Here is an 11,807-nt window from a genome sequence, read left to right as displayed (position 1 = left end):
GACAGTGAAGATGGTCACGGGGGGTGACCCAAAAGGACAGTGGCTGCGGACAGAGACAGACTGAGAATCAGGTGGACGGCATACTCTAAAGGGTGAAACGCTGTGGTGAAAGTGCTTAGGGCAGCCACAGCGGGGAAGAGCCATAGAGGATGCCACGAATGGTAATATAAGGAAGAGAAGGTACCCGGGTCTGTGTAAAAAGTGAATTGTGGACAAATCCTGTGATGAACTACGATGGTCGTCTGAAAAGCGGCCAATAAAATCTGAACTGTTAAACACAACCCTTGTCTCAGTCTCATGTCTGCCGGTGCCACGAAGTGGGTAACCCCCCAGTCCTGTTGGATCAGCACCACCTAATCGCCTCCCTCAGCCCAACCCTACACACCGGAGACAAGAAGTGCACACAGTATTCTAAGTGTGGTTGCACTAGTGACTTGTATAGAGGTAAATTAAATTATGTTCTCCTCATGAGCATCTATACCACTTTTAATGCATCCCATTATTTTATTTGCCTTTACAGCAGCTGCCTGTCACTGGCCACTAAATGTGAGTTTTTTGTCCACCCATACACCCAGGTCATTTTCAGTGACGGTTTTGCCCAGTGTTTTACAATTAAGCACATAAGTATACATCTTATTTCCTCTGCTCAAGTGCATGACCTTACATTTATCACCATTAAAGCTCATTTGCCATTTATCAGCCCAAGCTTCTTGTTTATGTAAATCTTCCTGTAATATTAAATTGTCCTCCTCTGTATTAATTACCCTGCAGAGTTTAGAGTCATCTGCAAATATTCAAGAAGTATCGTTTCTCCTTGTGGAGATTGACATACTAAGCATGCCAAGATGAGGAGGCTTAAAGTCGCAATACTCCTCTTGGAAATATGCAAATTATCTCTTCAGAGATGAAGAGGACTAGAACTCTAGTGCCACCTATTATAAGTAGCAATCCTAAAAGTCAAAGTCAACCCTTTAACAAGCCTTGTCACATGACTTAGGATAAAAGCCAAACAAGAGTCTCAATTTCCAGACACTGTTTCAGGGTACCGCCCCTCATCAGTGCAAAGTGTGAAATCTGGTTTGGCTGTGTGAGAGGCGTGTTACCGATATCCAATAAGAATCGTTTCTCCTTGCGGAGATTGACATGCTAAGCATGCTGAGATTGCCAAGAGGAGCATTGCGGCTTTAAGTCTCCTCATCTTGGCATGCTTAGCATGTCAATCTCTGCAAGGAGAAACAATACTTTTTGGATATCGGTCAGACACCTCTCTCACATCCAAACCAGATCTCACACTTTGCACTGACGAGCATCAGTACCCCGAAACAAAGCGTCTGCAAATTGATTCTGGTTTGGCTTTTATCCTAAGTCTCGTGACAAGGCTTGTTAAAGGGTCAAGATTGACTTTTAGGATTGCTACTTCCAATAGGTGGCACTAGAGTTATAGTCCTATTCCTCTCTAAAGAGACAATTTGCATATCTGCAAATATTGAAATTATACTCTGTATGTCCCCTACAAAGTCAATAATAAATATGTTAAAAAAAGTGGAAAAAACAGCGACCCCTGTGGTACCCCACTGCTAACTGCGACCAAGTCCGAGTGTGCTCCAGTAATAACCACCCTTTGTTTCCTATCCCTGAGCTAGCTCTTAACCCACTTACACATATTTTCCCCTATCCATGTTGCTCTCATTTTCTGTATCAATCTTTTGTACGGCACCGTATCAAAAGCTTTTGACAAGTCCATATACAAAACGTCCACTGTGTTTCCTTGATCCAGTTTGACAGGAACGGTCCCTCGTAAACCCATGTTGATGTTGGGTCATGAGGTTTTTCTTCAACAGATACTCCAGTATAGCATCTCTTAGAAAACTCTCCAGGATTTCACCAACAGTAGAGGTTAAGCTTACTGGCCTATAGTTCAGTTTTTGTCCCCTTTTTGAATATTGGCACCGCATTTGCTATACGTCAGTCCTCTGGTACAAACTCTGTCATTATAGAATCTTAAAAGATTAAAAATAATGGTCTGTCAATGATGGTACTTAATTTCTACAGTACTCGGGGGTGTATCCCATCCAGGCCTGGGGATTTGTAAACATCCTGCTGGGTTAATCAGGTGACATTTAATGGAAAATTTTTGTTATCACTGTCCGTCTTTTTTGTGTAAATGCTGTTGAAAAAAAGTCATTTAGCCTATTGACTTTTTCTTCATCCTCATCCACCATTTCACCCAGACTATTTTTCCTCCCCAAACACCTGTGCAGCTTTTTTGGATTAATTTTCAAAAGCCATAGTAGCAATTGTAATGGTGTATAAAATCAAACACCCCTATATTCACACATCCAATAGCAATCAAATAACAATTTGAGAGGATTTATATCGAGAGAACTTGGCAAAACAGCATGAAAACATAAAAAAAATAAAGGAAGGAACTAGGCAATGTTGCTTACCTTGCGGATTTTACATTTAATATGACCCAACTTGAGAAATTGACAACTCAAGAGACAAAAATCTGGTGGGATTATACTACGCTCCAGAATATGTGGCTAAAGAAATGATACCGAGAGGTTTGCGGATAAAAAAAATCACCTACCACTATGTATGCAACTGAATTTAAGGAGGAGTGGAACCAGGTTTTAAGTAATTGTTCCTTCAATATAATGAAATTCATTATCAAATATGAGGAATCAAAACTTGCAGAAATTCATAAGAATATGGAAGATGTGAACAAAATATTGGAAGAATTAAAGTTCTCTTCGCAATATGATTCCTCAATCTCTAAAATGAAAGAAAATCTCATAATTTTAGAAGAAATTATGAGTAGAAAAAAAAAGAAAATTCACACGAGATCTCAATGACTATTCAACTGGTAAAATTTATTATTAGGGTCAGTGGGAAAGAACACCCAAAACTCCTAAATCAATTTTGAAACACAGTCAGGCTCAAAAAACTCCAACCATAAAGCCACATGTGACCTTTACATCCTCTGATTTGGACTCTTCTGATACCAACTACAGTGCATCAGCTATGTTTATAAATAATACTGTGCCAGATAATAAAAATAAATATTATAGATATTCAAAAAAACGTTATCATCTAGAGAATTATAGCAATTACTCAGATGATTTAATTCATTTTTTGCTGCAGGTTATTTTTTTCCTGTTAAAATATATCTTCTCTTTTCATGGTGATGTACACTACCGTTCAAAAGTTTGGGGTCACCCAGATAATTTTGTGTTTTCCATGAAAACTCATACTTTTATTAATCAAATGAGTTGCCAAATGAAGTTAAAATCTAGTCCAGACATTGACAAAGTTCGAAAAAAAAGATTTTTATTTGAAATAATAATTTTCTCCTTCAAACTTTGCTTTCGTCAAAGAATACTCCCTTTGCAGCAATTCCAGCATTGCAGACCTTTGACAATCTAGCAGTTAATCTCCTGAGGTAATCTGAAGAAATTTCACCCCATGCTTCCAGAAGCTCCTCCCACAAGTTGGTTTGGCTTGTTGGGCACTTTTGCGTACCATACGGTCAAGCTGCTCCCACAACAGCTCAATAGGGTTGAGATCTGGTGACTGCATTGGCCACCCCATTGCAGAGAGAATACCAGCTGCCTGCTTCTTCCCTAAATAGTTCTTGCATAATTTGGAGATGTGGTTTGGGTCATTGTCCTGTTATAGGATGAAATTGGCTCCAATCAAGCGCTGTCCACAAGGTATGGCAAGGCGTTGCAAAATGGAGTGATAGCCTTCCTTATTCAAAATCCCTTTTACCTTGTACAAATCTCCCACTTTACCAGCACCAAAACAACCCCAGATCTTCACATTACCTCCACAATGCTTGACAGATGGCGTCAGGCACTCTTCCAGCTGTTCTGCGTTTCGCAAATGTTCTTCTGTGTGATTCAAACACCTCAAACTTGGATTCGTCTGTCCATAACACTTTTTACCAATCTTCCTCTGTCCAATGTCTATGTTCTTTTGCCCATATTAATCTTTTCCTTTTACTAGCCAGTCTCAGATATAGCTTTGCCACACTGCCCTGAAGGCCAGCATCCCAGAGTCGCCTCTTTACTGTAGACATTGACACTGGCGTTTTACGTGTACTATTTAATAAAGCTGCCAGTTGAGGACCTGTGAGGCATCAATTTCTCAAACTACAGACTCCAATGTACTTGTCTTGTTTCTCAGTTGTGCAGCGGGGCCTCCCACTTCTCTTTCTACTCTGGTTAGAGCCAGTTTGTGCTCTCCTCTGAAGGGAATAGTACACACCGTTGTAGGAAATCTTCAGTTTCTTTGCAATTTCTCACATGGAATAGCCTTCATTTCTAAGAACAAGAAAAGACTGTTGAGTTTCACATGAAAGTTCTTTTTTTCTGGCCATTTTGAAAGTTTAGTGGAACCAACATATGTAATGCACCAGATTCTCAACTAGCTCAAAGGAAAGTCAGGTTTATAACTGCTCTAATCAGCCAAACCGTTTTCAAGGGTATTCTAACCATCCATTAGCCTTCCTACACAATTAGCAAACACAAAGTACCATAAGAACACTGGAGTGATGGCTGTTGGAAATGGACCTCTATACGTCTATGAACATATTGCATTACAAACCAGACGTTTGCAGCTAGAATAGTCATTTACCACATTAACAATGTATAGAGTGTATTTCTGAGTCATTTAATGTTAGCTTCATTGGAAAAAACTGTGCACTTCTTTCAAAAATAAGGAAATTTCTAAGTGACCCTAAGCTTTTGAACGGCAGTGTATAATTGCAGAAGGTGGTGTCCCAATGGGTGCAAAATATTCTACCTCATTATCCAATCTTGTGATGGCATTTTGGGAATCAGAATTTATTTATTCTGTTCATAATCCTTTCTTACAAAATTGAGTCTGGTATGGCAGATACATTGATGATATCCTCATTATTTGGGGGATGATGTATCTGTCATACCAGATTTTATGAAATACATTATTTCTAATGATTATAATTTACAATTTACATGTAGTCAAGATGGAAATAAGATTTCCTTTTTGGATTTAGATCTTCAAGGACAAATGGATCAGTTGATCATCAGTAAAACGCATTATAAACCCCTTCGCAGGAACACAATCCTACATGCCAATAGCAGTCACCAAAAGCATACAATAAAAGCCATTCCGGTAGGAGAACACATTAGACTTAAGAGGAATTGTAGTAATGAGGAGGATATGAATGAGGAATTCAAAAATGTAAATAAAAAATTAAAAAAAGGAACTATCCAGATTGGTCTTTATCCCCTTCCTTACATTGGACGTACTATTCCGTCCATGTGACCTGGGACTTAAGTACCATGGACGAAATAGTACGTCACACTCGATCAGCGGTGCTCATGGGGGGAGTGCCGCTAATTGTGGCCGGGTGTCAGCTGATTATCACAGCTGACACCCAGCACTATGTGCCGGGGTGGTCACGGACACGCACATTAACCCCCGGTACACTGCAATCAAACATGATCGCAGTGTACCGGGGCCATAGGGCTGAGAGCAGGCACTGAGAAAGCCTCTTCAGTGCCTGTCAGATCGCTGATCTGACACAGTGCACTGCAAAACACATGGTACCGCTGAAAACATCATCTTGTCCCCCAAAAACGAGCCACCATACAGTGTCATCAGCAAAAAAATTAAATGTTTTAGTTTGCAGAATAAAATTAATTATTCTTTATATAAAATTGTTTTTATTGTATAATAGAACCAAAACATAAAAAAAATAAATGAGGTATCGCTGTAATCAAACTGACCCGAAGAATAAAACCGCTTTATCAACTTTACCACACACGGAACGGTGTAGACGCCCCCCCAAAAGAAATTCATGAAATGCTGGTTTTTGTTCATTCTGCATCCCAAAAATCACAATAAAAAGCAATCAAAAAATGTCACGTGCCCAAAAATTGTACCAATGAAAACGTCAACTTGTGCCGCAAAAAATAAGACCTCACGTGACTCGGTGGGTCAAAATATGGAAAAATTTTAGCTCTCAAAATGTGGTGATGCAAAAACTATTTTTACAATAAAAAGTGTCTTTTAGCATGTGACAAATGCCAAACATAACACCTGCCACAAATAGTAAATCAAACCCCCCCATTATCACCCACTCAGGGAAAAATAATAAAATAAAAAAAAGTATTTATTTCAATTTTCCCATTAGGGTTAGGGCTAAGGTTAGGGCTAGGGTTAGGGGCTAGGGCTGAGCTTAGGGTTAGGGGTTTGTTGGGGTTAAGGTTGGAGTTAGAATTTGGGGTTTTCCACTGTTTTATGCACATCAGGCGCTCTCCAAACGCAACAAGGTGTCTGATCTCAATTCCAGACAATTCTGTGTTCCAATTTCTCCTGTTACCTTTGGGAAAATAAAACATTGTGGGCAAAAATATCATTTTTGTGGAAAAAAATATGATTTTCTTATTTTTATGGCTCTACATAATAAACTTCTGTGAAGCACTTGGGGGTTCAAAGTGCTCACCACACATCTAGATAAGTTCCTTGGGAGGTCTAGTTTCCAAAATGGGGTCACTTGTGGGGGTTTTTCCACTATTTAGGCAAATCAGGGGCTCTCCAAACACAACATGGCGCACAATCTCAACTCCAGTCAATTTTGCATCAAACGGCGCTCCTTCCCTTCCGAGCTCTGCCATGTGCCCAAACAGTGGTTTACCCCCACATATGGGATATTAGTGTACTCAGGACAAATTGCACAACTTTTGGGGTCCTGTTTCCCTTGGGAAAATAAAAATTGGGGGTGAAAAGATCATTTTTTTGGAAAAAATATGATTTTTCAATTGTACGGCTATACATTATAAACTTCTTTGAAGCCCTTGGGGGTTCAAAGTTCTCACCACATATTTAGATAAGTTCTTTGGGGGTCTAGTTTCCAAAATGGGGTCACTTGTGGGGGGTTTCCACTGTTTAGGCATATCAGGGGATCTCCAAACATGACATGGCATCCAATCTCAATTCCAGCCAATTTTGCTCTGAAAAAGTCAAACGGTGCTCCTTCCCTTTCGAGGTCTGCTATGCGCCGAAACAGTGGTTCCCCCCATGTATCAGGTATCAGCATACTCAGGACAAACTGCACAATAACATTTGCAGTCCAATTTCTCCTGTTACCCTTGGTAAAATAAAAAAAATTGGATCTGAATTAATTTTTTTGTGAAAAAAGTTAAATGTTCATTTTTTTAAACATTCAAAAAATTCCTGTGAAACACCTGAAGGGTTAATAAACTTCTTGAATGTGGTTTTGAGTACTGTCAAGGGTGCAGTTTTTAGAATGGTATCACTTTTGGGTATTTTCTATCATATATACCCCTTAAAGTGACTTCACATGTGATGTGGTCCCTGAAAAAAATGGTGTTGTAAAAATGAGATATCGCTGGTAAACTTTTAACCCTTTTAACTTCCTAGCAAAAAAAATGTTGGCTCCAAAATTCTTCTGATGTAAAGTAAACATGTGGGAAATGTTACTTATTAAGTTTTTTGTGTGCCATATCTCTGTGATTTAAGGGTATAAAAATTCAAAGCTGGAAAATTGCGAAATTTTCAAAATTATCACCAAATTTCCATTTTTTTCACAAATAAATGCAAGCTATATCAATGAAATTTTACCACTAACATGAAGTACAATATGTTATGAGAAAACATTGCTAGAAACACTGGGATCCACGGAAGCGTTCCAGAGTTATTACCTCATAAATGGACAGTGGTCAAAATTGTAAAAATTGGCCTGGTCATTAACGTGCGAACCACCCTTGGGAGTAAAGCGGGCACGTAATATTGCTTTGAACAAAAATAGGGAAGATTTGATTGAATCAGAACTAGAGTCTACATGGAAATATAGTAAACATAATCAGAAACCTTTTGTGCCTTTGAGATACAGTCCCCTGTTCAATAAAATCAAAGATATTATTAATAAATGTTTACCAATATTGTATGAGGATCAGACTATTTGATATCTTGAACACATGGGTTACTATAGTGGTGATGCCATCTCTCCAGGTATGTTCCAATCCAGACCAAATGCTAACTCCTTGTTAAGCTGTAAGTACTTCTATAAATTTTGAAATGTCCAAATGTTTAACCTGTAAATATGCTCAAAACAGTAAAATTTTTAATAATTTGGATGATTCTCAAATATATCACATTAAACAATTTATTAATTGTAATACAAATAATGTGATATATAAAATTGAATGCACCATCTGTTATTCAACTTATGCAGGCTGTACTACAAAAAAACTGAAGACCCGAATATCTGAACATAGAGACATTGTTAATAGCAACATCAATAATCAAACTGTCTCTATGGCAGTCAAACATTTCATAACCCAGCATGATGGTAATATGTCTTCTTTTAAAGTAATGGGGATTGAACAAATTAAAAGTCCTCATCGAGGGGGAGATATTAAAAGACGTCTCCTCACGCGCAAGGCTTTCTGGATATACAATTTGGGAACGAGAATCCCTACTGGCCTTATTAGTAGAAACGAAATTATGTTTCATTATTAATGGTGTTTTGTTGTTTATCATAATTGTAATAATTTGGTGTCTTATATATTTTGCATTTTAACACAGAAAAAACGCAGTATAACAAACGTGTAAAAATACTCTGTTGTAAAAAATATGTAACAGTAAACAGCAAGTGCCAGTAAAAAAAACGATAGCAAAAACAGGGTATTTAGTTGTTACATATCCACATCAAGCATTGCCTTTCTGAATCCTGCTCATATAGGTACTGTTCACATGATCAGGTTTTAAATACATCGGTTAGGGACTGCTCTAAGATGGGTATACCTTGACGTTGGTGGAGTGGCTTAGTATACACTTTTTGCAAAAAACGTATCAACTAAATACCCTGTTTTTGTTATTTTTTTACTGGCACGTGCTGTTTACTGTTACATATTTTTTACAACAAAGTATTTTTACACGTTTGTTATACTACGTTTTCTCTGTGTTTCAGTATTTGGGTGGTAAGAACACTGTCCTACCGACTTGTTCACTTTTGAGCATGGCACGTGTGTTTTTAATCTATTTTGCATTTTAAGCTGAATGTTTACAGCATTTTGTCACAATGTCTCAGGTAATCTATTCATTGAGAGTCACTTTTGACCTGCCAGGACCTTTTCTTCGGATCATGTGACATTGCTGCTAAATTTGATTGAAATGTTTTATACATATATCCTGCTGTTGAATGAGGTTTAACTGTGATTAACATCTACACACAATAGTGCCAACAGTACAAACAAAATTATGTTTCATTATGCATGGTGTTTTGTTGTTTGTTGTAACTAATATTATTTTTTTATAATTTTTATCTTATACTGAATGTTCACAGCACTTTCGTTCCTTTAGGAAGTTCATTGAGCAGCAGGGTGGTTTGCTGGTAAAGGGAAAAAAAATCTCTCTAAATCTTCTGCCTGAGTGAGTGCGAATGAGCTGAGTGTGACCTGAGCATAAGTGCAAACTGAGGTAAGTGTGTGACTTGTGATTCAGTGACTTTGGATTCAGGGAGTTTCCAAAGGAGGTATTACTGAATTACTGTTATATTTTATTAATACTTTTTATTTTTACTTATCTTTTCTGTCTGGTGCAATCCTCATTAAAATGTGCTCCACTATTGCCAATGCCATCCAGTGTACGTCTTGCCGCATGTATGCAATCCTTGACCAGCCGGTCGAGGGTGAATACTGCTGTGTGAGATGTGACCATGTTGTGCATTTGGAAGCCCAGATACTGGATCTAAATGTGCAGCTGGCAACACTGAGATCCATAGACAATATGGAAAGGAGTCTTCAGCTCACTGAGCAGATGCTCAATGGGATAAATGAGGGGGGATGCTAGGTTTGAGCTGCAGGACAGTGAAGCAGCTAGTTGGGTGACAGATAGAAGGCAGGGTAGAGGGAAGAGTGCCAGGGAGGTTAGTCCTGATCTGGCACACCCCAATAAGTTTGCTAAGTTGGCAGATGAGGGGAGTGTCAGTGCAGGGGTAGCACTACTGCAGCAAGGCATGTCCTTTGAAAGCTGGAGGAGTGCCTGCTCCAGTAAGGGGGGAAATAGGAGAGCAGGGCAGTCCAGACAGGTGCTGGTAGTGGGGGACTCAATTATTAGGGGAAGAGATAGGGCATTCAGTCACAAAGACAGGGATCGTCGAATGGTGTGCTGCCTACCTGGTGCTCGAGTCCGACACATCGCTGATCGGGCTGACAGATTACCGGGAGGGGCTGGTGAGGATTCAGCAATCATGGTGCACATTGGCACAAATGACAAAGTTAGAGGTAGGTGGAAGGTCCTTAAAGATGATTTCAGGGAATTAGGCTGCAAGCTTAAAGCAAGGACCTCCAAGATGGTATTTTCGGAAATACTTCCTGTACCATGTGCCACGCCAGAGAGGCAACGGGAGATTAGGGAGGTTAATAAGTGGCTCAGGAATTGGTGTAGAAAGGAGGGGTTTGGGTTCCTGGGGAACTGGGCCGACTTCTCAGTTGGCTACAGGTTCAACGCTAGGGACGGGCTGCACCTCAATGGGGAGGGTGCAGCTGTGCTGGGGGAGAAAATGGCTAGAAGGTTGGAGGAGTGTTTAAAGTATTGACTAGGGGGAGGGTATTCCTTTTATATGAGGGGAAGACAGTGCAGATAGAGACCTGGGCACAAATAATGAAATTGGAGGTGGGGGTGGCATGGGGGGGTGGGGTTAGAACAGTTAATAATTTAAGAAAGAATAGAGGTACAGAGAGATACATAAAGTGCATGTATACTAATGCCAGAAACCTTACCAACAAAATGGAGGAATTATAATTAATTTAGTAGGAGCATAATTATGACATGGTGGGGATATCTGAGACATGGCTGGAGGAGAGCCATGACTGGGCTGTTAATTTACAGGGCTATAGTCTGTTCAGAAATGACCGTACAAATAAGCGAGGGGGAGGTGTGTGTATATATGTAAAATCATCCTTAAAACCCATCATGCGTGATAATATATATGAATCTAATGAAAATGTAGAGTCCCTGTGGGTGGAGATAAGGAGAGGGGGAAAAAATAATAAATTACTGATATGGGTTTTTTATAAGTCTCCAAAAATAATGGATGCAACGGAGAAAATCCCCATAAAGCAAATAGATGAAGCTGCGACTTAAGGAGAAATCATTATTATGGGGGACTTCAACTACCCTGAAACATATTGGGAAACCAAAACCTGCAGTTCCAGCAAAGGTAATAGGTTTTTGACAACTATGAGAGACAATTTCCTTTCACAACTGGTTCAGGACTCAACAAGAGGGGGGGCACTGCTAGCCCTAATATTAACCAACAGGCCAGACCGCATATCAAATATAAGGGTTGAGAGTCACTTGGGTAATAGGGATCACAAAATAATGAGTTTTCATGTATCCTTTAATAAGATGTGTAGTAGAGGGGTTACAAGGACACTAAACTTCAGGAAAGCAAATTTCCAACGGATGAGAGATGATCTTGGTGCAATTAACTGGGACGATATCCTGAGACATAAAAATACACAAAGAAAATGGGAGACGTTTATTAGCATCCTGAATAGGACCTGTGCACAATATATACCGTATGGGAATAAACATGCTAGAAATAGGAGGAAACCACTATGGTTAAATAGAGCATTAAGGGGCGCAATAAGTGACAAAAATAAAGCATTTAGAGAATTAAAGCAAGTAGGTAGTGATGAGGCATTAAATAAATACAGAAGATTAAATAAATTCTGTAAAAAGCAAATCAAGACAGCAAAGGTTGAGACAGAGAGACTCATTGCCAGAGA

This window comes from Dendrobates tinctorius, unplaced genomic scaffold (assembly GCF_039654945.1).
Source record: "Dendrobates tinctorius isolate UK_male_01 unplaced genomic scaffold, ASM3965494v1 ptg000024l, whole genome shotgun sequence".
NCBI lineage: Eukaryota > Metazoa > Chordata > Amphibia > Anura > Dendrobatidae > Dendrobates > Dendrobates tinctorius.
This window is presented reverse-complemented; position numbering follows the sequence as displayed.